The 26,529-nt window shown below is 46.1% G+C and overlaps 1 long non-coding RNA gene across 1 annotated transcript; it reads left to right on the top strand.

The window, feature by feature from the left end:
* The first annotated feature begins 689 nt into the window (after positions 1 to 689).
* LOC124665770 lies at positions 690 to 3,196 on the top strand. The gene is made up of 4 exons (XR_006990682.1): positions 690 to 977; positions 1,096 to 1,897; positions 2,548 to 2,699; positions 2,779 to 3,196. It is a non-coding gene; the product is annotated as an uncharacterized LOC124665770 (long non-coding RNA).
* The last annotated feature ends 23,333 nt before the right edge of the window (positions 3,197 to 26,529 follow it).

Below are 26,529 nucleotides of genomic sequence, written 5' to 3'. Positions count from 1 at the left end.
AAAAGGAATCCTCAACTTTCTTGGATTAATTTTTTTTCCGATAAAAACCTTTCTTGGATTAATGGATGGCATGAAAGTGAAACACCCTACAATCCTACATATATGATATACCCTGCATTGGGCTTGGGCTGGTGGTGGTTGTCAGGGGCGGATCCAGGATTTGAGCATAGGGGGGGCCAGGCGACGAAGACAATCTCTACTACTTAAAAAGACTAAAGTGGTTCCTTATTCTGCCATCCAGCATACGTTTAGTTTTGGTCGTCCGACTCCCTTCGCTTCGTCGCGCACATGGGCCAAAGCCCAACGAACCCACTTCTCCTTTCGCTGTTCAATCGTATCTTCCTCTCGATCCCTATCTCCACCGCCGCCATGGATCCCAACAACACCACATCGCTGGAGCGCGTACAGAGGACGGCGGCGCCCTCCCCGAATCCCTTCCCTGATGTTCACATCTCCTGGACCGCCACCGGCGGCGCCCTCCTCTCCAGGTCACCGCTCCAAATCGCGGGATCCTCCACGCGCAAGAACCCTATCAGGGTCGGCCCGTGCGTGGCCACATGGAGAGTTCCTCCGCACGCATCAGGACCTGGCTGCTGTCGGCCTCCTCGTCGCCGCCGGCGCCTCCATGAGCCTCGCATATGTAGGTCTACGTCGCCGCTTTCCTCGTCCCCGACAAGCTACGGGCTTTGGGCCGTCGTCACCGGTGCCAGCGACATTATCGGCGGGGCCATCGCCTTCGGTTTCGGCCTCATGCTCGTCGCCCGCAACCCAGACAAGCTCGTCGCCCTCTAGGAGCAGATCAGGTTCAAGCCTCCCAGATCGAGGACCGCACCTTGGTGCTCGACTTCAGCAGCGAGGGGCCTTAGTTACGGACGTGCCTCAGATTTCGGCTGTCGTCTCCTCACCACACAGTCTGATCCCCTTGCACGTCCATCAAACTACTGACGAACTACTGCCCCAGTACGGCAGTACCAAGTGTAATGTTCTCTTTTGGATTAAAGAGAAGCAATATCCTATCAGACTATGCTTTTATGACCAATCACGGAAGAATATTATCTACATATATGTACTCACATCATAGTTTCGCTACTGCAGGTTATGAGTACACAAGATGGTGAAGATATGCGACATCCTGTATAATTTTAGTGGAGAATTTTTGAAATAGACCAAGATTGTTTCCCTGGAATCCCGGAGGCTAGAGCAATTATTACCCTGGAGTTTCAGAGGTTGGTTTCTTACTACTTGAAGTTTAATTCTGTTTCAAACACTAACGTATACGGGGATTACATTGCAAAATTTTGGGCATTGTTCTTTCCGAAAAATGCTAGGTTTGTTTACATGCTATGTATTGTTAGGAGTTGCCGAAATAGGTACATTTTGGTTTATTTAATTTTTATTTTTCCCAAGGATATAGTCGGAATGTACCCATGTTGTTTGAAAAATGTGTTCTTACAATCTGTAACTGGTGATCTTAAAAGGGTGCTCTTATAATCTGCGGGTGCTCTTAAAATTTGTCTTCCTCTGCCGTCATTATATACTATTGGAAAATATGAAGTATTATCTTTAAAAAAATGGTATTGACAAAACAATATGAAACAGTAAACTATCTTTTGTGTGTGTTGCTGCATATTTGATGATTAAATCATCAATGAATAAATAAATCCTTGACATTTGTGTTTTCCGCTGATGCCTTTCACATGAACAAGTTTATGTTGACACAGTCAGTTTGTTAGAAAGATTGGTGCAGCAACTCTTCGACAGAATGGGCATCCTATGCAAGATTCAGGTAGGGAAAGTTTTGCTGTGAGTTATCTGATACAGATGACTACAGCGAGCTATTCTGTTTGAAGAGCAAGCGGGGGTGATGTGATACTCTAATTTCCCACTAAATACCATGGTTAGTGATTCCAATTTTAGTGTCTCATAATGTCATGTGTCCAAATACTTACAAAATCAACTAAAATTATCCATATATGATGTTTAGAACACTTTTCATATATGATGACTTCTTTTGCAATGTTTGCTTACCATTTCTGTAGGACATTCTACCGAAAGTCACTAGATTTCAGTACCATTTTTAATCATTTGTTAGGTAACTTTCTGTACGAGTACATGCCTAGATATTTGGAGCTAATAATACCAGTGTGTACAGAGTATCATGTAAATTTGTTGGTAGCTAAACTGGTTGTGTGTGTCGGGGGTGGGGGTTCTTTTGCTCTGAAAAATATGACATCGCAAGAAAATTGTTTACTCTTCTGGAATATATAATACAAGGGTCATATTTAAGAACTACTGGTATGTTCTGAACACAGAAAGTAATTGCTCTCTCGGAATCGTGTGCAGTTTTATTGTCCATGTAGAATTTGTAATGCAGCATATATAGTACCAGTTTTATTGCTTCGGTCAGACATAATATTGATCTCTGAACTTCCGAAGTCTGAACATTGTTATTACTTGCCACAATGTTGTTTATAAATTGCAGCATGTAGAAATGAGCCCAGTTAGTGTTGATTTTGTGTTGACTTGTCGATGACTTGATCTTTGCAGCTTGCTGGGTCAGTGCTCATGATCATGGAGATCTATCTTGTACTGTGGAGCAAGAGGGAGGAAGCAGCAGATCCCGCCACCTCGACACTGCATCCTGGCATATAAACTACTCTGCCGCTTCCTAGCATACGTGCTCCTTCACTTTCTCTGAGGTGGCATGATCTCTCCATTTGTTCGATGCACCACCACTTGCTACTTTTTTGTTCTTCACAGTCTCTCTTTCTGTGTCAGTTGCTTCAGAGTGGTCATCGTGATTCGATTACCGGACAGGTGAAGAGCTCTTCGAGATACAGGGTGTAGGCACATCTCTAGCGAGGTTGGCAGGCAATGTATTCCTCTCCACCTCTGATACCTATTGGAAAGTATTTACATCTATAGCATTTCTTGGGACTGTAATACTCTTTTTGTTTCGAAATGATTTTTTATAGAGACGGGAAAGAGTTCTGTGTTAGAACAATCCTTGAGATGATCACAGTAATTACCACTTGTGATCTTTGGTTAATAGAGAGAGTTCATGTAGGGCTCAAGCTTTTAAGCTTTTTAGAGGGTTTTGTAAGCTTGATATAAAGTGGATGACACATGGAGTCGACCGTGACGAGGGACGGATACTATTATCTTGAATTCTTGATCTATGATATATTTTCTGGTAGTAGTAGCTGTGCTTTCAGTAAGCAAGTCTGACAGGTTGCTTCCTTAAAAGGTTATGTAAACATTCATGTGATTGAAACAAAAATGATATAGTTATATATTATAATTTTTGGGATTTAATGAAAAGTAAATCGACTATAACACAAATAGCCCATCTGTCAGGTAATTCGTAAATCCATAAATTTATACTATATAGTTATATACTGAAACTTGTATGTTGAGCTACAGTTCCAATGTATACTGAAACTTGTACGTAAATCCATAAATTTATACTACACGCATTTAGTCTTGATCAACTCATGTTTGTTATCAGCATTCACCTCTCCAATGTAGCTGCACGGAGTTACTTGAGTCTTGACCGTGAAGCAGTAAGGATGTATCTTGGTTAAAGTTGGGGCTTATTGAAAGAATTGGTAATGGGGCATCCACTAGCATCTGGAATAATAGCTGGATTCCTGATGCTCCAAGTTTCATCGGATAACGTATCTTGGAACACTCAAGCGCTGAGTGACAACTTATTGCCTCTTGATAAAGAAGTTGTGCGAGACTTCCCCTTTGAATGATGCATCAGGATATCTGGATCTGAAGTCCAGAAAAGCATGGTATGTATTCTATTAAAGATGCTTACAGCTTATTAGCATCGCGCCCAGAACAGATGAGCTTCATAAAAATAGCATTGCCAATGTCTCTGATAGTAGCACATTATAGCGTGAACTATGGAAGTTAAAAGTACCCCCCCAAAAAAAAATTAAAACTTTTTGGTGGATACGAATTAATGACTATATGCCAGTAGGTTCAAATCTGTCAATCCATTTGCTGGGACTGTTGGGACTGAAGAAGAAACAGTTTATCATGTGCTAATTAAATGTAACTTTGAACGTTTATTTTGGCTTAAAAAAAGTTATATGGCTCTCAAGAACAAATAAATTACCCAACTTACATCATGTGACTTGGTCTCGGGACTTTCTTGACACCAATCTATGTTCACATGATTTGTGTTGTGCAATACTTTGTGGAATGTGGCAGTCTGGATTGCAAGAAATAAAAGAAACCATGGGGAAACCATGACATCAATCTATCTTCACAAAATTTCTGGTGTGTAATATACTTTGTAGAATGTGGGCATTCTGGATGGCAAGAAACAAAAACAAAAAAACATGATGAGTTACAGGCCTATAGATGGCTGGGAAACATGGCATCAGGTTTGGTGTAGACGGCTAGCTCATGGTCGAAGGAGGAATAACTACCCATAGTCATCAAATGGAGTCCTCGCCCATGTTGATGCATCTTTTGATCTAGAAACACAACAGGGTGCTACGGGAGTAATTGTACGAGATGAATCAGGTTATGTGATTGCTGTAACGAGCAGATGGTACAATGTACTCCCAAATGTCATCTCTGCTGAGGCTTATGCTTGCTGAAATGGTATTGACCTGATATCTAGCCTGAACATGCTGAAAGTGATAATGGAGACTGGCAGCCTGGAGTTGACTCTCTGGTGGAAGAGTAGAAATGTCAAGTATAACATGTACTTCTGTTGTAAAGAAGGCAGCTAACATGGCCGCTCATTATGAGGCCAAATTAGACTCTCCCATCCAATGTTGTAAGGACGTGGATGCATCATACACCTGAACCTTTGTAGCCTGTATTCAGCATGACTCGTGCTGAAACGAGTAAAACAAAGTTTTGTCTCCTATCTTCTATAAAATAAGGAATATAAGGCTACAAATTCGAGCCATGTCAACAAGATCGAAAAGGAAACAATTTTTGTAGACATGAGAATGAACGAGAGATGAATCATTGTTATGTCTTTGTGGTTTTATGTTGTGTGCATGCCCGTGGTGGGGGTTCTATGTTGTGTGCATGCCCGTGGTGAACAGCGAGAGCGAGATGCCACGGTTCCATAAGTGCTCATGAGCATGACAAGATTATAGAATGTGTGCTTAGATACCTAATTTTTTTTTATTACTTTCCTTTCTTCTGAGTTGTGAATTACATATGTAGATTGAGAAATGAAATTTAACAACCCGTGGCAACGCACGGGCATTTATACTAGTAACCATATAAGAGATATAACACGAAAAATAGAAATTTTTATAAGTGTATACTATGGATATTAAACTTAACAATGGAAAATAAAACTACATTTCCACTAGTTTGAATGTAGATCTATGAGACTACTGCCGGGCCTATCAATAATCTCATCAACGTCGATCTTTGCAGGTATGTCCTTTCCAATGTATACCACCATTAAAACCGGCAAACAGACTAGCACAGAGCAATTATTCGATTTAGTAATAGTAATACTGCAATACATACCTTGGCGTGATCTGGCTAGGGATTAGGGTGTGGTGGCGCGGCGCGCGGGACGGCGGCAGGCCCTAGTTCTCGTCGACAATTATCTGAGATTGCTTGAATCTTTTGGGTTGGGGATGCTTAACGAGGAAGAGGAAGTCGTGTGCGGCTATACAGCGGACGAGGAGGAAAACTATAATCGTCAATCCAGCAGATTGGATCGCATAGAGCTGGGAAACCGAATCGATCAGCACTACCTGAAATCGTGCATCAAACGATGGCTTCTGTTTTGCCTGGGCCCTAGGCTAGTAGGTAAGTGGCATTGTGGGCTTTGGGCAATAACTAATTGCTTTGGCCTGAGCTGGATTAGAAATTTAGAGTTAGGCCTTGGGCTAATGGCCGGAGTATTAAGACTAATGCATGTATATACTTGGCCCCTGCTACATAACGTTGGGGGTGGCCGAAGCATGGGGGGGGCCTGGCCACCGCTCGCCCCCCCCCCCCTGGATCCGCCTCTGGTGGTTGTATATAGGCTAACCCAGCTACCAGCAAGGAGAGGGCATCGAACAAAAACATGAACCAAAGTCTGAAACTGTACATGCAATATCCGAACGGCTCGGTACAACTCGTCCAAATTAATATGTATAACATATTACGAGTGAAAAATTATGAGATTATCCTATTCGAAGCCAATACACAGCCGCTCACGATCCCATGTTTTCCAGCGTATTTAGGTATGTACAGACCAAAGTGATTTTGCAGTCTGCGCAAATATGTTTTGGTGAAGCTGCAGCTTATCTCCTTCCTTGCAACGCTGCCACAACCTCTTGCCGCCTCCTCCTACACTTCCTGCTCATGGGAGCCGACTCTCCTCTAACAAATACTAAGAGAGGAAATCTAGATTTCCTACACAAAAGAACAAAATTAAAGAGAATCAACAGAAGGTACTTAATTAGCTGCTCGTATAAATTGGCATTGTATAAATAGTAACGGTACTACAGTACTTAATCAAGCTGGCTTAAAAAAACTCCAATAATGGACGCTTAATCAAATTAACTATTGCCTCGAAAGTTCATCAAAAAAGATTTGAAAGGAATGCTGAGGGGAAGCCCCTACGACGGTTTTTTTTTTAAGTTCATCATTTTTTGTTAGCAATACTTTTAAAAAGTACTACCTATGTTTATTAAAAAAATATCGCAAATTTGTCTTAATATAGATATATCTACACACTCTTTACTTTATAGATACACTAGGAAAAGTGCCCGTGCGTTGCATCGGAAGGAACAAATACTTAAACACTTCAGCAAATAATTTTTGTTGATATTTCACCTTTTTTTCACCATCGGCTCGAAGTCGATTGACCCGCCTAAACAAATCTTACTTCATATTTTTTTAATTTAATCCATACTTCATTGTTTTGTTTCTTAATCAACTATTTTAAATTATTTTTTGAAATATACTACGTCCTCGGTCTTATTATGAACCGGAGAGAGTATATTTTTGTTCAGTTTAATGAGTACGTAATTGACCTATTTCCCTCTCTGTTCATGTTTATTCTCATCTATATTTTTCAATCCCCACACGACCATATCCTCGACTGTCTTGTAATGTTTATGAATTCAATACAGAATAACAGTAACATAATGGAGGCAATTAGCAACGCAAAAAAGAATGTAGATTTTCATTCATGTGCTGGATCAAGTGAGGAAGTGAAGCTGACGTTTTAGGGAGACCAAAATAACTAAAAAAAAGAACCGAAAGATGCAACAGAATTTAGGGGCCAACCTCGCACTTGCTTCCGGGTCTCCTTTTCTCTGCATTTTATCGGTTCGTATTGCTGAGATATACCGGAGGATGCAGCTGCAATGCGGCTGTGTAGAGTCAAAACAGAGAGATTGTCCCCCTCTATTCTCTCCCTCTCCGGTGCTTGGAGCTGTTTCAGAAACATCTAAGTTGTTTCATATCCGATGCAGCAATCTATAGTGTAATTAATTCCATTTATGTTTTGACTGATATTCCACTTCAGCCTGCACCTATATTTCACAAAAGAAACAACGACGTCTTCATACAATATAATCCTGTAAAGTATTCTACGGAACTGTCTATCATGAAAAAATCACAACTAACTTCTGCACTGCCAACGTAGTTTAGTTTCAGCATATCAAAATTTCCTAGCAATTCTTAGTACATTAAAAAGATGAAACGTGAGGATACAAATTGCTAGTACTCCGTAGATAGCTTATCGTGGTCAAAATAGATAAATTATATTATGGACACAAGATTGTAAGAAGCAATTTTCAAAAATCGTTAGCACCCCCTCACAACATCAGGCTTAAATAGGTGTGAAGCTTATAAAAGAATTATGCATCAACCCGTGTACCATTGGAGATGTATGAATCAATTGGAGCTTATAGCAAGCAAGAAAGATCCGGCCTCTGCATTTAGATGAAAGACACTCCTTGCCACTTGGTCAAGGCAAGCACCGTGCCCACCTATTATTGGCACACCAGCAGCTCGATGCGTTAGTCGACAGAGAAGCACCTGAAGATACATCCGAACAGCTTCAGTTGGATTGGGCCCTGCAGCTCCGGCTCGACCTCTAAATTTCCCTCGAAATAGGCTTTCGCCCCGCTATATTTATATAGCACACACCGATACAACATAGTAGCCATTGCTGGGGCAAACAGCACAAGCATGCCCAAAAGAAAATATAAAAGAAAGAGAAGAGAAACTAATGCCGAAAGGGTCGGATCGCCGAAAACGGGAGTGTCGCGCAACCGCTGCGCCCACCAGAGAATTCCACCACACACCTAGCACTCTGGAGCCCCGCGTACCAAGCAGCACCTTCAAGAAGGGATTCGACGACGACGCCGCTGCTGCCCGGATTGGTCCTCGGGTTTCCCCGGTACGCGCAAGGACATGGGAGACGAGCACCACCCAACGCCCTTCAAGAAGGAAGGGTGGCGCCCGCAGGCGTCACCGCGTCGGTGTCGGCAAAGCCGACAGGGATTTCTCCCGACCCTCGCAACCCCGCCTAGGACGCTCCATCGCGCTCCACCGCACTCACCGCCCACCACCACGCGCCACCACGGCCTTGCAGGCAGCACCGCCGACTCACCGTGGCCAACGAAGCGAGGTCCGCACGGACAGGAAGGCCAACCGGAAGCGGGAGGCAGCACGTCAGCAGCCACGTCGGAGGGGCCCACCTCCACCACCAACCTGCAGACGCCGGCCGGACGCGTCGACAGAACAGACCAGGCCCACCTGGCCCGGCCGAGCCCGAGCGGGCTCGTGAAGTTCCGTCAACACGCGCAGCGTACGCGCCGCTGACCGCGCCGCCCCCAACTCCAGCCGCACCTCCGTCCGCCAAGAAGACCACCGCCGGGCAGGGAGCCGGCCCGCCCGGACCCAGATGGGGCCCGAAGGGCCCAGATCTGGGCCAGGAGAGCCCTGCCCCGAACCACTGCGCCGTCCCGTGACCAAGGGGCCACGCCACCGCGTCGTCACCACCCGCCGTCGCGCCGCCTGGAAGGAGACGCGGCCGCCGGAAGCCCACAGACCTGGGAGCACCGCCACCTGCTGAGGAGACCCCGCGTCTCCCCTACACGCGCGCGGGGAAGGAAGATCCGCCGCCGCCGGCACCGCGCGGGCTTTGCCCGGCGGCCTGCACCGACGGCGGCGGCGGGGAGGGGCGGGGAAGAGCTCGGGCGCTAGGGTTGGTCGCCCTCCCGTCGCCCGCGGGGAGCGACGCGGAGGGCCGAAACGTTTTTTCGTCACCTGGACCTCTAAATTTCCACCTCTCTTCATTTTCTTCTTGATCTTTGCTTTCTTTTCTTGTTTCTTCCATCTGAACCAGTAAATCCAGCTTGTCTAAAACCGAATTTGGAGAGCATGAGCATAGGCAGCATCGCATGCCAATCTTCTTTTGAAAGATTTGGGACGCATAAGCAGTAACAACTGGAAAGAAGCATGGGCACCGTGAGTGGAGAAGGCTGGCCGGAGCTTGTAATCTCCGCTGCCTGGGGCGCCGTGGGAGAATGGCACTACTGCCTAGAGCCACTGATCTCATGTAACTCGAGGATTTTGTGCTTGAGCAGCCGAAGTCTCCAGGTCTCTGCGATTGGTTGTTGCCGCCGGTCATCGCCGGCCGTTCACTCCCTAATCTCCATATACACACGCGGTCAAATGATGACGGGTGGAATTTTCCATCAGCCGAGGCAACGACGGTTGACCAGATCAGGGAAGCAGCGTCATGAGACTTTCCGGGCCGGAGTACTAAGTCACATACGGCAACTCGACGGCCGGATGCACGGATTCAGGTGGAGTTTGGGACTGGTAGAGCGGAGAAGATTTGTCCGATGCACCCTCAATCCCTCATGCGATGACCCGTCCATGCTGGGCTCCCTCGGCTTCGTCCCGATCTAGTGACACGGTGCTGGGATCGAGCTCGCTCGCTCGTGGCTCCTCGACGGGATCCGATCGGATCGGCGGCGCGCAGAACCGACGGGATCCAATCTGGCCCCATACTACCTGGTCTCGCCCAAGCGCGTCCAGGAGAAAGTGCGAAGATGGATTTCGGCGGTTGCGGGCACGACGCGGGGTGCAGCGGCGCGTGGAGCCGCCAGCGGCAGGGATCGATTTCTTCTGGTGGAGGAGGGGATCGTTTGGGGAGAAGAGTCCGGAGGAAACAAAACAAATGAACCGGTACAATGGCAACCTGCTGTAATATGGGATTTGGTGGGAGGGCAAAATCGTCTAAATAAATGTTGGACCAAAATTTTGGCAGAAACCTTAGCTCCTTTATTATTAGGTATAGATTTGAATTCTCGGACATCCTTTTATGGAGGAAGTATATATAATGGCTAGCTATACCTGGTACCAAGACGAGAAACGAAGACCGCCGCCCAATCCATCTCCAAAGGCACGACCTCGCTAGGGTTTATGAGGCGGCTGCGAGGCCAGTCTAGCACCTTCTGCATCTTTCCGGTTTTGAGGTCTGCAGTGTACACACTTTGGCGGCTGACAGTGAGAAGCAATGTGCCACACTTCTCTCCTAACAAGCATAACTCTGTTTTTTGAGTCTCCTTCCTAGGCTGTTTTAGCTTGATCATCCGAGTGCAGAGCCATTCTGAAGTAGCACCCACATTTTTTTGGTCTCCTTGCTGTCTCCATATCTCTATTAGGGGACCGGTTTTTTGCATACGGATCAATGAAAGAGCCTCTTGGTCAGATAGGGTAAGGCATTCGCGACTGGGGTAGTTGTATCTAGTTGGAATAGAACTCAACGGAAAAGGGGTCGTCCTCAGGGAGATGTGTTCGGTCTGGGTGTTAAGGACAGCGACATAAGAGCATCTCCAGTCGCGTCCCCCAAAGCGTTCCCCAAAGCGATTTGGGGCGCGCCGGACAAAAAAAGCGTTCCAGCCGCGTCCCCCAAAGCCCATTTTTGTCCGGCGCGGCCCGATACGGTGTCCGGCGCCCCGAGCCCGTCCCCGTCCCACAGGGGACGCTCCGGGGACGCCGGACACAACGAAAAGCGAGGCCAACCGACGCGGGCCCGACGCGTCAGCGGCACGGAAGGCTAAAACCCCGTCGCCTACCTTTGGTCAAGCGACGTTAATGGCGTCCCTGTTTTCCCGGGCGACGCAGGGACGCGTCTCGTCGTGCATGGCCGCGTGGCCGTCCGCGCCGGAGTTATTGCGTGCAACCACCCGCTGCCGCCGCTGTTTTAAGACGCCCTCCACTTATCGCCGCTCATCATAATCCTTCTCGCCGCCGCCGCCTCCCCCTTCCCAGATCCTCTCCCCGCCGCTCAAAAAATGTCGAGCTCGTCCTCCCGCAAGATCGCCGCGGCGAATGGCTTCGGACGCGGCAGCCTCACCGTGGCGGAGGCGTGGGCGATGTACCACGCCCGGTATCCAGTTCCGCCGGACATGCGGCTGCCAAGCAGCGGCGGCTGGAAGATGGCCGTGAACGGCATTGGCGTTCCGCCGCCGCCGAAGCCGAAGACGGACCAATGGAGGGACGCCATCAAGGCCCGTCGGGCTCAACTGACCGCCGAGGAGCGGCGGGATCCGACGTGGGCGGTCAACGACAACGACGCCTGGTGGACGACGTACTTCCAGGCGAAGTACGACATCGAGATGCACAGCACCGACAACCTCGTCGGCGGCCCCAACAGCTGGAACAGGGAAGGCCGCGCCCTGTTCGGGGCGTTCCGGGCGCACCCTCGAGAACGTCATCCACGGCCTCCGCAACGGCGCTCCAAGGCTGGAGATGCCGCCGTCGCCGCCGGCGTCTCCTCAATGGCAGCCGAGGAGGACGACGTACTCGTCCCTCCTCGCACTCTTCTTCCTCGGGACCGGCGCGATCGACGCCGTCCTCGTCGTACCGGTCGGCGCCCTACACCGTCCCCAAACGGGAGGTCAAGGAGGAGCCGGCGACGCCCGTCAACACGAGGCGTGGCGGTAGCGGCAGCGGGCGGCAGCAAGGGAGGCGCGGCGGCGCCCTCCTCATCCCGAAGCCGGAGGTGAAGGAGGAGCCGGAGGAAGCGTCGCAGGCGGCGCCGCCGGCGGAGTACGAGCGGCAGCAGCGGCTCATCGCCAGCAGCCGACGACCCCGAGGACTGCCCAGGGCTGCGGGCGGCGTTCTTGGCGTCCATGGACGACAAGGACGCCCGGAGGGGCGACCTGGACGCGGCGATCGCCATGTCCATCCGCGACTCCGGCAAGCCGCTGGTGGACCTCACCGACGACGGCGAGGCAGACCAAGCGGCTTGGTGAAGGACGAGCCCGTGGACGAGCCCGTCGACGAGCGCGTCAAGCAGGAGGTCGTCACCGACGAGATGTACAACTTCCAGCAGTACTACGATGCCTCCGGCCGCCCCAAGTGGTTCTAGATTAGGTTTAGTTTTAAAGTTAGTCAAATTTCGTTCGAATCTATGTAAAGTTTGGACGAATCTAATCGAATCTAGTTAAGTTTAAAATTTGCGAAATTTTGTTTGGGGGACGCGACTGGGGAGCGACGTCCCCCAAACGCGGCACGAACGAAACACGTCCCCCAAACGCTCAATCCGGCGCGGTTTGGGGGACGGTTTGGGGGACGCGGCTGGAGATGCTCTAAGAGTGTCGATTGAGCCAGTTTCCAAAGAACCATTGTGCGGTGCCATGGCGCACAACGACATCGCTGAAGCACCCCATGGTAGAGTAGTGCAAGATTTTACAATTGAAGCAATCGAGGCGCACCCTCCAGCTAGATTCGTGAGAAGAGAGCGTGTGGAGATTGTACTTGTCCTTGTGGGAGCCAATGATTACAACTTTCTATGGATGACTCTGCGGCGGCGGTGGCAGCTGATCGTTGAAGCCGCAGTCCGCTGCAGTTAGCACGGCATAGCAGTTGACCTCCTGCTCATGGTTGTCGATGTAGCGGGAGTTTAGAGGAGGGAGCACGTGGCAGGTGCCGACGTGCAGGTTGCACACGGCGAAGATGGTTGTCGATACACTTCTTCGTTACAGGTAAATCAAAAATCTTTGCGGCTAGGATTTGGTAAACTTCAGCTGACCAGTTTGAGTGGAGTCTCGCTCTCGCCGTCCTGAGACAACAGTATGTGATCTCTCTCTGTATATGTGCGTGTGTGGATACCGATTTTTCCTCCACTGCCCTTTAATTTCCGATTGCTTAAGGTTCAGCACTTTGCCATCTGTAGGATTTGACATGCCAGGTGTGTATTTCGCTGATTTTGGGTGGTATTGGAATTTTTTCGAGATATTTCAGTATTGGATTTCTACTGTATGAATAACAAAATGCTAAACCAGATTACTGGGTGTAAACTGCTAATTAAGCAACCGTTGCATTCAAAGAGATGGGTAAGTAGCTGTTTATCTCATCTCCACTGAACACGGTCGTTGATACACTTCTTTGTTACACGTAAATCAAGAATCTTTGCTTATGATCCTCTCCTTTTTGAAAAAAAAAAGGTTTCTGGTGTTCTACATCAACAAACAGAATGGCGTGCCATGAAGTTATCGTGAGAAAATTCTCATAGAGTGCATGAGCTCATCGTGTGGGTAGTTTCTCGCTTTCCACTTTAATTCAGAATATTAACCGTACCATGAGCAGTTCTCAACCTTCCACTAGTGGAAAAAGGGCTAAGTGTGGCGCACCAAATTAAGATTCTGTGGCGCATATGACCATCGCCACAGATGCCACGCGACTAGTATTTAAATTCTGTGGCGCAGCAGTGGGTGCGCCACAGAAGTTTGGAATTCTGTGGCGCATGCGCACCAGTGCGCCACAGAAGTTTGGAATTCTGTGGCGCATTAGCCCGCATGCGCCACAGAATGTTTTTATGGCGCACCGGTGGATACGTGCGCCACAGAATACTTACAATTTTTTATGGCGCACTGCCAACGCATGCGCCACAGAATGTTAATTTTTGGATTTTCAAAAAAAAATTCATTTCTGCAGTACATACAGGTATTTGACAGGAAATATACAGGTATATATACAGCAAATACATAGCACATTCCAGAAATAACAGAAATAGTCAGAAATGACACACAAATGACATGATACACACAAGTCTTCATCATTACATCATTTAGATCCAAATTACAGAAGTAGAAATGTGTTTGATCGTCGCATACACATACATGTGTTCATCTCGTCTCATATGCACATGCATCGTCACCGGCCACCTAGACTAAAGTAAAGTAGAGTACAACCGCGGTGGCGGTGAGTAAGAGGGGGACCAAGAACTTCAGCCGGTTCTTCTTCTTGCCCACGTGTGCCCTCCACTGTGCTACCGCCTCCTCTCTAGTCGCGTATCCCTTGTAGCTGTTCCCGCTGAACTTGTGCACCTGTTCGAGACAGTCCTGCCACTCCTCGTAGACACCTGGAACCCGACCCTTGTACACAACGTACGTCGGCATCTCTATTGACAAGGGCATATTAGTATATCATATTAGTACATCATGCATATATATATATATGTTGATAAATATTAGAGCAAAGTATATAGTAAAGTTGAGCACGGCAACAATAAGTTTGCGACACGCACACACAAGACGACGTCCACCGATACACATAAACCGATGAACATAGTACTTAGAGTTTAATTACGACCCACACAAAAGACCACGTCCATCGATATATATACAAACTAACCGATGAAGATAGCTAGTTTATCACACACTAAGTCAAGGCTCGCAGGGCTCCGGGAACGGCTTGTACAGATCTTTTGTAATCCACGTCCTCGTGTCACCCTGCGCTTTGAGGCGGTGTTCGATGTCCCTCTTGCATAACGCTCTACCCTGGTTCAAGGGCCCTCCCCCTGTGGTGACGTCTTGAATGATGATATGTGATAACTTGACCCTGGTATCATGGAAGTCTTCTCTGAGGTCATCATCGTTGATCCGCGCCAACTTTTCGGCCCATCCTCGGAGAGCGAGATGGCAGCAACAAGTTCCGGCTATCCCGGACAAACCCTTTTAGGTGATGCATGACATAGAAGGCGTCCGAGTGCTGTTTTCCGGCTGCTTGACACAGGGGAACTCGAACACGTGCTTGAACTTGTGTTTACCATCATCCCTGAAACATTCCACCTTTTCTTTGAAGGCGCCTCCCTTTTTGAAGTAGCCCTCGAGAGCATCATCTAGCACACCCCTTATTCTGGCGTAGTTCTTCTTTTCGCACTCCCGAGTCGAAATAGGTGGCAAGAGAATACTTCGGGGCAATGGAGATGAGTACGCGAGTACGTGTCTCCGCGCAACACAAATTTGGAACAAGATCGAGGTTGGAAATGAGCAATGGAAAAGAAATTTATTACAGGGCTAGCGGATGTGTACTTACTCGGGAAAGTAAGCCAAGAGGATGTTGTCCTTCCTCTTGTTGTCCAAGAAGCACTTCTGTAGGTACAACGAAGCCCGTACCCGCACCGCTGATAAGGCCAACTGGCTTTCACGCATGTAGTAGGGATCCGCTATCGCGACGTCCGGGGTACTCTCTCTCTTGATCTTCATCGCCAGATTGAGCGCGAATAGGCGGACCAAGTTATAGTCCAGCCTTCTCGAGTGGAATAGCTTGAAGATGTCCTCGTACGCTATAAAGAATATATCCGCGGGGGCATCAGTGACGAAGCCCACATCTCTTGGCACCACGACCGTGAAGACCGGGTAATTTGGATCTTTGTCCTTAAGAAGGATACTCTCTAGGACCAGGATACCGTCTGCAGAGGCGAGCATATCTCCGGAAGCGAGGTGTTGCAGCTCCGGACCCAATATTGGTTTGCCAGCTTCATGCATTCTGGTCAAGCCATCCTTGCTGGGAGGTACCATGGAGTCCCGATGACGGATCGTCGGAGGTGGCTGGCTCGCAGACTTCTCCTTGTTCTTACTAGGTCTTTTACGGGGCTTCTTCGAGCAACGGCCCCGACGCTTCAAACTGCTCGTTGACCTTCTTGATCGGTGTATTGGGGCTGAAGATGTTTGCGGCGGTTGGCTCTTGTGTATCGGCTGCCGGAGGCGTCTCTTCGGAGAAGCCGCGGAACACCGGGCGCTGTTTGGTTGCCTTGGGTGGGCCAGCTGGTTCGTCGCGAGCGCGATATGCTTCTTCATCCGCGCCCGCCATGTACAAATCATCTATGTCGGCGCCGGTGTTGAGGTAGGCATCGACGTCTACCGGCCCATCATCATCGATGTCATCTTCGTTGGGTGATGGGATGGGCGATAGCGGTGCAGCGGCCTTGCCTTTAGGCTCCGCCGGTGGCGGTTGAGGCAGAGACTCTCCCAGCAGTTTCTTGTGGCGGCTTGTTGTGGCGGTGACGACGGGAGGAGCTGCCCTCCGAGCAGGCGGCCGGACGATCGGCTGCCGGATGATCGAGGAGGCGCCGGTGGAGCGACCCCCAAGAAGGATCTGGGTCTTTGGCCATACCATGGTATAGCCATGGCAGTTCTCAAGCGTCAGGTGCTCGTCGGCTCCCTCGGGCTGTATTGGGGGGTCCATGTCTTCGCACCCCGGCAACACCCGACCCAAAGTGACCTTCAGGACGTTGGCGTCCATAGCCACGGTGTGCAACGTGGTGCTCTTCGGTTGTATGATCATTCCCGTGGCAACATCCTTCAACTCGCCGCCGGGCGCGCAGTGAAGGAGCACGCAAGGAGTGTCCTGAGTAATGTTGGGCATCATCAATTAGATAGTCGGGTATCAAAACGCATGAAGGAGATGGCATGGAATAACTAATTAGTTAAGTACCTTGGTGATGGCGTTGAGCTGTGCTAATGTGGAGACAGTGGCGGCCGACCTATCAATCTTCTGCGGCTCGGGTGCATTATGAAGCACCACCGCCGCCGGCTGCGCCTTGGTAGCCTCGGCAGGATCAGCGGGGGCACCGGTTCATCCAACTCCATCGGCTGCCCCGCGGCGATGGTGGGCGGCGGGGTAACCAGATCCGGAGATGGCGACGCGTTGAAGATCGAGTTGCTGGCCCCGGCGCTAGGCACTTTTATCGGCCCCAACTGACCGGCCGCATTCCACGCAGCTATCCCCTCGATGACCTGAGGGGGCAGGAAATCGCGGAGCTTCTTCTCGAAAAGGTTGTCCACCTCTTCTTTGTCCATCGAGTGTGCCTGTTTTTCCTCGAGCATGGAGACCTTCTTCCTCAGCTCTTCCACCTCGGCTTTATCCTCTGATGACATCGCGCTCCTCCTTCTCTTCTTGCTGCTTTCCTCTTTGTAGTACTCGCGAAACTTCATGCTTGTACCAAAGCCGCAGACACGTCCAGCCGACGTCGGCGGCTTGGATACTGGCCTTGCCTTGTGGATATTCAACGCCCTGTTGAAAGGCGTGTCCCACGGCTCCGTCGAGCCCTGGGACGACGATTCGGCCTCGGGGAGATCGGCCGCCGCCAACTGCTCGTTCTGCAGACAAGGATAGGGTGAACACATTTAGGGCATTGCATTCATGTCATATATGTAATATGTGCAGCAATGGACCGCGCGAGTAAATTCCCTTACCAGCTTTTCCTCGAACTTCCTCACGTCGTCATGCTCGGTAACGAATTCCATTGTAGTCCTGTCCAGAGTGTAGCGGGCCCGGACAAAGTACCTCACCTGCAGGTCCGTCATTTTCAACCATGGGTTCGGTTTCCCAGCACGTGCAAGTTCTTCGTCCTCCTTTTCCCAAATGGGAATCTTTCATCTATAACCGCCGCTTCCAAGGTGATGTGCTCCTAAGTTGAGCTCATGCATTTGTCTACCCCACTCCGTCCATGCTTTCGCATCCTCGCTATCCAGCCGCTCCTTGAATATCTGGAACTCTGCTTCACCGAGCATCGACTCACCCTTCTTAATACTCTCAAAGCTTTCACCTTTGTCGATCTTGGCCTTCACCCGGCTTTTCCAGCTGCTCAGGGCGTTGCTCATCTTCGTGATGGCCAATTTATTCACCGGGTTGGATATTTCCAAGTTATTGTATGGCGCCGGGAACGTGTACCGTCGGTGAAGCTTCCGAAGGCAGAGCTCGACCAAATGCTCATTGCCTTCATCTCGGAGATTCACCGTGTTGATCGACATGCTTTCCCGGACAATGCACCCGAGTTGCATGCCGTACCCAGCGGCAACATCCAAAGGCTCCTGTGGTTGCCCACTTTTGGAGACCAATGTGATCTCGCTGGTGGTGTTGGCGAGCACCGTCGGCTTCCGATCCTTCCGCGGCTTCTTCTTCTTCTTAGCAGCTGGGTTGCCGCTGCCGTCAGCCTCCCCGACGCCGTCACCCCCCGTGTGGTCGCCGCCGTCGGTGGTGGGTTCATACTCCTCCTCCTCCCCGGCTTCAGTCATCTGTCGGTCAGCTCCGACTTCCTCCGCCGCCAAGTCCACCTCCTCCTCCTCTTGTCGGCCGGGAGGGGCCGAATTCCCGAACTCGACGTTCGCCGCTCTGGCTTCCTCTTCGAGGGTCATGGCGGCCTTAGAAGTGCCGGCCACGTTGTCGTCGGCCGACATATTTGCAATTTCTATAAAGAAGAGGATGAAATCTATTAGTACAATTGTCGGCCAGAAAATTCGGCATGACCTTTGCTAATTTTTGGACATAGGAGCCCCATTTCTCAACCGAAACGGAAGTGAATCAACGTTTCGGGAGAAATGGGCAGCTCATTTGAAGTCCCTGCAACAATTCACATAATAAAAACATCACCAGTACCACCGGCAACACCATACACTTGCAATACCATACAAAAAACATCATATGCAAGTGGTATTGCTCCAGAACCATACAAATAACTGCACCAGTACCACCACCAGCACCATACACTTGCAATACCATACAAAAAACATCATATGCAAGTGGTCCAGTATAGCATGTACATTTGGTCCAGTATAGCCTGTACAAAAAACATCACCAGGTATACCAACAAGCAAGCTCATACCAACAGATTCATGCTCCGAGTATACATGTAAAATTGATAAATGAATATAATTGAACATTTCAAATAAATGAAATTGATAAATGAATACCAGTATACAAGTATACAAGTATAGCCAGTATACAAGTATAATTTACTTGCAATAAACTAACCTAGCTACTGCCACTATCAGTATAGAAATGAAGTGACATTAACTTAAAAATACCACCAATTCTTGCTCCCCTAGGAAATTTCTGATAAGTATCCAACCAGCCAATCAATTACCCACACTCTAGCCCCAACCCCTCTATGTAACTTCAAAAGGAGGCACTATGGATAAATTCTACATCAATTTAGTTTATCTACAAGAACAGCACTAGTGCTGAGTGATGAACCCTATTTCTGTAGCACAAGTACTTACAAGTTCAATGCTGAATATAATGCTAGTGACTTATACAACAACAACAACAATAGCTAGTGACTTATACAACAACATCAGCAACAATATATAACAACATACACTTATATAGCAGCAATACTAAAACCAGAGGAATCAAGTGCATCAGCATAAACCTACTAAACATGGCAGAGAGAAAAATGCTACTACTTCTGAAATCAAGTGGCCAAAGGTAATGAACTCAAACCAGACTTGCATCTTTGCAATGCTACTGCCAATAATTATTGGTAAACATGATGAATTAAAAATGCTACTGCCAACCAGACATGCATCTTTGCAGTTTTGGTGAATAAGAAACAAAATTTCAGACTTGATTCTCTATATATACAATGCTACTCAATTGATTCTCATTTTTTGCAATGCTACTGCCAAATTGAGAAGAATAGAGAAGCAAAGCAAGTAAACTGGATCAACTTCTTAAAGGGTATACTGCTAATACATGTTCACTATAAATAGTAGATGTTTAAGTTGCACGGTGATACGTCCAATTTGCATCACTATTTTGTATCATAATTTGCTGTTATTCATTGATATATTTCATATTGGGACACAATACTTATGTTATTTCATCTATTTTGCATGTTTCATCATTATTGGAGGATCAAGCACCGGAGCCAGGATTCTGCTGGAAAAAGCGCCGTCAGAACGCAATATTTCGGAAGATCAACTGTGGAAGGGAATTTCACGAAAATTCCTATTTTTCCAGATGACGGAGGGAGCCAGAAGGGGAAGAAGAGAGGGGCCACTGTGGGCCCAGACCATAGGGCGGCGCGGCCCAAGGCCTGGCCGCGCCACCCTATGCTCGCAGGGGCCCACGACCCTTTTCGCCTCCTTTTTTCGCGTACTCCTTCGTCCCGAAAACCTAAGCCACGAGAGGGATCCTCACGAAGGGTTACGGCCGCCTCGCGGGGCGGAGAACACCGAGAGAGAAAAGAGCTCTCCGGCGGGCAGGAATCCGCCGGGGAAATTCCCTCCCGGAGGGGAAATCGACGCCATCGCCATCGTCATCGAGCGGGACATCATCTCCATCATCATCATCATCATCTCCACCATCTACACCGCCATCACCACCGCTGCACCTCGTCATCGCTGTAGCAATTCGGGTTAAATCTTGATTGTTTGATAGGGGAAACTCTCCCGGTGTTATTCTATACTTGTTGTAGATGCTATTGAGTGAAACCATTGAACCAAGGTTTATGTTCAGATTGTTATTCATCATCATATCACCTCTGATTGTATTCCATATGATGTCTCGTGAGTAGTTCGTTTAGTTCTTGAGGACATGGGTGAAGTCTAAATGCTAGTAGTGAATTATGGTTGAGTAATATTCAATGTTATGATATTTAAGTTGTGGTGTCATTCTTCTAGTGGTGTCGTGTGAACGTCGACTACACGACACTTCACCATTTATGGGCCTAGGGGAGTGCATCTTGTATTCGGTTGCTAATTGCGGGGTTGCCGGAGTGACAGAAACCTAAGCCCCCGTTAGTATATCGATGCGGGGAGGGATCGCGAGGATCTCGAGTTTAAGGTCTGTGGTTAGATTTATCTTAATTACTTTCTTGTAGTTGCGGATGCTTGCAAGGGGTATAATCACAAGTATGTATTAGTCCTAGGAAGGGCGGTGCATTAGCATAGGTTCACCCACACAACACTTATCAAAACAATGAAGATTAATCAGCTGTATGTAGCGAAAGCACTAGACTAAAATCCCCGTGTGTCCTCGGGAACGTTTGGTCATTATAAGTAATCAAACCGGCTTGTCCTTTGTGCTAAAAAGGATTGGGCCACTCGCTGCAATTATTTCTCTCGCATTTTATTTACTTGTACTTTATTTATCCGCAATATCAAAACCCCTCGAATACTTGTCCGTGAGCATTTACGGTGAATCCTTCATCGAAACTGCTGCCAACACCTTCTGCTCCTCGTTGGGATCGACATTCTTACTTATCGAAGATACTACGATACACCCCTATACTTGTGGGTCATCAAGACTATTTTACGGCGCCGTTGCCGGGGAGTGAAGCGCTATTGGTAAGTGGAATTGGTAAGGAAAACCTTTACTTGTTTGTGCTGATTTTATTTACGCTCTCTGCTATAAATCATTATGGAGAGATCTTCTCTTCAATTTCTATTTGGGAAATCTACTACTACTGCAACGGTAGTGGATGAAGCGCCAGGTGAGGAAGTAGTACCATATAAAATACCTATGAAAATAATTGAACGTGTTATGGATAACCGCTATGAAGGGGATGGAACTGTCCATCCTGGTGATCATTTACTGTTTTTGCATGAATTATGCGGGTTATTCAAATGTGCAGGTATTTCTATGAATGAAGTTAGGAAGAAACTATTCACTATATCGCTGTACGGTAAAGCGGCGCCTTGGTATAAATTGTCTGAAGAATGGTGATTCTATTGATTGGGAGGACATTGTGCCTTTATTTTATTCCAAATTTTATCCTCCAAGTGAAATTCACAAAGATCGGAACCGCATATATAATTTCTGGCCTCATGATGGAGAGAGTATTGCCCAAGCTTGGGGAGATTGAAGTCTTTAATGCTCAAATGCCCCATTCATGAGCTTCCTGGTAATGTTATTATTGATAATTTCTATGCAAGACTTTCTTTTCAAGACAAGACCTTGCTTGGATACTTCTTGTTACTGGATCATTTACACGCAAGAATGAAGAGTTTAAAAGAGACCTTCTTGATCGGATCCAAGAAAATATCGAAGGATGGGAGAACGACAAAGATAGAGAATCGGGTATAATTTATGATTATAAATGCATTGAAGCTTTTATGGATGCTTGATAAATTTCGTAATATGAGTGCTACATATGGTCTTGATTCCCAAGTTGTTGCAAATCTTTATAAAGCTTTTGCCTCTCATTATGAACTGCCTAAGAAGAATTTTGATAAGTATCATGAACCGTATAAAGATAAAATTGATTCATCATGTAAACAAATGTGTAGTGGTTGAAACTGTTGATAATGTTATTCCTGAAGCTTATATCGAAAAAACTCCTTTCCCTGCTAAAATGAAGGAGTACTCTGTCATATCTAGTGCGGTTAATAAAAGTGAAAAGAAACCTAAAGAACCTGAAGAACAAATTAAAATTGAACCTCTCTGTTGCAATAGTTAAAGATCTTGTGACTGAAAATGTGGAGGATGGTCATATTATTTTCCGTGAAGATGCTTCTAATATTGTTTCACATCCTAATAAATCCAAACAAGTTAGTGTTCCTATGCTATCCGTTAGAATTGGTGATCATTGCTATTATGGTTTATGTGATATTGGTGCAAGTGTTAGTGCTATTCCTTATGAACTTTACACGGAGATTATGCACGAAATTGGTTCTTGTGAACTTGAAGATATTGATGTGGTTATTCATCCGGCTAATAGAGAAACTATTTCTCCAATTGGTATTGTTCGAGATGTGGAAGTTCTATGTGGTAAGATTAAATATCCTGCTGACTTTTTGGTACTTGGTTCTGCTGCTAGTGATCATTGTCCTATCATTTTTGGTAGACCTTTTCTAAATACTTGTGGAGCTATTATAGATTGTAAGAAAGAGAAAATTTTGACTAGATTTGCTGGTGAACCTTATGAATTTAACTTTTCTAAATTTACCAAAACTCCTTATAAAGCTGACTTGCCTAGTAATGATTTTAAAATGGAGCGGTGTGCATCTATTGTTCTTGTTCCTAATAATCCTTTGCAGCAACATTTGGAGAATAGTGAAAGTGAAGCTTTTAGGAAAGAAAGAGATGAGCTTGAGGAAATTTTTCTTCGTCAACCTATTCTCAAGCATGATTTACTAGGTGGAAGATTTGGGTACAACACCGCCACCAAAGGAAGATCCTGTTTTTGATTTAAAGCCTTTACCGATAATCTTAAATATGCTCATATTGATGATAAGAAAATATATCCTGTTATTATTAGTTCTAAGCTTTCGAAATTGAGGAAGAAAGGTTATTGGAAATATTGAAGAAACACCGAGGAGCTATTGGCTATACTCTTGATGATTTGAAAGGGATTTCTCCTTCTATTTGCCAACATGCTATTAATATGGAAGAAGACGCAAAGCCTGTTGTTGAACATCAACGTCGTCTAATTCCGAAGATGAAGGAAGTGGTAAGAAACGAGGTATTAAAACTCCTTGAAGCTGGTATTATATATCCTATTGCTGATAGTAGATGGGTTAGTCCTGTTCATTGTGTTCCTAAGAAGGGAGGAATGACTGTTGTGCCTAATGATAATGATGAGCTTATTCCTCAAAGAATAGTTGTAGGTTATAGAATGTGCATTGATTTTCGAAAAGTTAATAAAGTTACTAAGAAAGATCATTACCCTTTACCCTTTATTGATCAAATGCTAGAGAGGTTATCTAAAAATACTCATTTTTGCTTTCTTGATGGTTATTCTGGGTTTTCACAAATTGTTGTTAAAGCTAAAGATCAAGAGAAAACCACTTTTACTTGTCCTTATGGAACTTATGCTTATAGGCGTATGCCTTTTGGTTTATGTAATGCTCCTGCTACTTTTCAAAGATGCATGTCTGCTATTTTTCATGGTTTTTGCGAAAGTATTGTAGAGGTGTTCATGGATGATTTTTCTGTCTATGGGAATTCTTTTGATAATTGCCTGCGAAACCTTGATAAAGTTTTGCAGAGATGTGAAGAAACTAACCTTGTTCTTAATTGGGAGAAATGCCACTTTATGGTTAATGAAGGAATTGTATTGGGACATAAAATTTCCGAAAGAGGTATTGAAGTTGATAGAGCTAAAGTCGAAGCAATTGAGAAGATGCCCTATCCGAGGGATGTTAAAGGTATTCGTAGTGTTCTTGGTCATGCTGTGGGTTTTATAGGAGATTTATTAAAGATTTCTCTAAAATTTCAAAGCCGCTTACTAATCTTCTTCAAAAAGATGTACCTTTTGTTTTTGATGATGATTGTAAGGAAGCCTTTGAAACTCTAAAGAAAGCCTTAACAAGCTTGCTCCTATAGTCGAACCTCCCGATCTGGAATTTGCCTTTTGAAATTATGTGTGATGCTAGTGATTTTGCTTGTAGGCGCTGTTCTTGGACAGCGGGTAGATAAAAAATTAAATGTTATTCATTATGCTAGTAAGACTCTTGATGCTTGCTCAAAGAAATTATGCTACAAGCTGAAAAGGAATTGTTAGCTGTAGTCTTTGCTTGTGATAAGTTTAGACCCTATATTGTTGATTCGAAAGTTACAATTCATACTGATCATGCTGCAATTAGATACCTTATGACAAAGAAAGATGCTAAGCCAAGGCTTATTAGATGGGTACTTCTGTTGCAAGAATTTGATTTACATATTATAGATAGGAAAGGTGCTGATAATCCTGTTGCTGATAATTTGTCTAGATTGGAAAATATTGCTTATGATCCTGTTCCTGTTAATGATAATTTTCCAAATGAACAATTGGCTGTAATAAAGGTGAGCTCGCGAGAGAGCCCTTGGTATGCAGATTATGCTAACTTTATTGTTTCGAAGTATTTGCCTCCAACCTTTTCAGCTCGGCAAAGGAGGAAATTCTTTTATGACTTGAGGCATTATTTTTGGGATGACCCACACTTATATAAAGAAGGAGTAGATGGTATTATGCGAAGATGTGTTCCTGAATATGAACAACAGGAGATATTGAATAAATGCCATGGAAGTGTTTATGGAGGACATCACGCTGGAGATAGAACCGCGCAAAAGGTTCTACAATCAGGTTTTTATTGGCCAACACTCTTCAAAGATGCAAGGAAATTTATTTTATCTTGTGATGAATGTCAAAGAGTTGGTAATATCTCCGGACGCAATGAGATGCCTATGAATTATACTCTTGTTATTGAACCATTCGATTGTTGGGGATTCGACTTCATGGGTCCTTTCCCTTCTTCGAGACGGTAACACTCATATACTTGTCGCTGTTGATTATGTTACTAAATGGGTAGAAGCTATACCCACAAAAAGTGCTGATGGTGAGACCTCTATAAAAATGCTTGTAGATATTATATTTCCTAGATTTGGAGTACCTAGATATATTATGACTGATGGAGGTTCTCATTTTATTCATGGAGGTTTTAGAAAAACTCTTGCTAAGTATGGTATTAATCATAGAATTGCTTACGCTTATCACCCTCAAACTAGTGGTCAAGTAGAATTATCAAATAGAGAGATTAAAGCTATTTTAGGTAAGGCTTGTTAATAAATCTAGAAAGAATTGGCCTAGCAAATTGAAAGAAGCACTATGGGCTTATAGAACTGCTTATAAAAATCCTATGGGAATGTCACCTTATAAAATGGTTTATGGAAAAGCTTGTCATTTACCTCTAGAACTAGAGCACAAAGCTTATTGAGGCTGTTAGAGAATTAAATAAAGACCCTAAATTAGCCGGTAATAAGAGGTTGTTGCAATTAAGTTCTCTAGATGAATGGAGAAATGAAGCTTATGAAAATGCTAAACTCTTTAAAGAAAAAGTTAAGAAGTGGCATGATAGAAGGATCATCAAAAGAGAATTTAATGTTGGAGATCAAGTTCTATTGTATCGGTCTCGTCTCAGATTCTTTGCGGGGAAATTACTCTCGAAGTGGGAAGGACCATATGTTGTTGAGGAGGTGTATCGTTCGGGAGCAATTAAAATTAGCTCTCTCCAAGGCAATGCCACACAAGTGGTGAATGGACAAAGACTCAAGCATTATATCTCGGGTGATTCCTATAATGTTGATGTTGATATTATTCAAGTGGAAACACCGGAGGCTTTCATCAAAGGACAAATTGACGATCCGCCGGAAACTGGACTTTGAATAGGTAACAATACAGGTAATAAAAAGTCCGCGTTTACCTTTCCGAACATTATTTCTGCTGTTTTTGCAAAATATGAAAAATTACGGAATCGAAACGGAGTGGAAAAGACGCGCGAGGGCGTGCCACCATAGGCCGGCGCGGGCCCCACCCTGGCCGCGCCGACCTATGGTCTGGCCGCCTCGTTGCCCCTTTCCGACTCGTTTTCGACCTGGAACCTTCCTTTTGTCGTAAAAATATTTGCTATATAATCCCCCGGACCCCTGGAGGTCCGTAATATCGTTTTCTCGTCGTGTTTTGTTTCGAGCTGTTTTCTGGCAGTTGTTTTGATCTAGAAGCACCATGGCCTCCAACAACAA

Source organism: Lolium rigidum, chromosome 6 (genome assembly GCF_022539505.1).
Source record: "Lolium rigidum isolate FL_2022 chromosome 6, APGP_CSIRO_Lrig_0.1, whole genome shotgun sequence".
NCBI classification, from domain to species: Eukaryota; Viridiplantae; Streptophyta; class Magnoliopsida; order Poales; family Poaceae; genus Lolium; species Lolium rigidum.
This window is presented reverse-complemented; position numbering and strand designations above follow the sequence as displayed.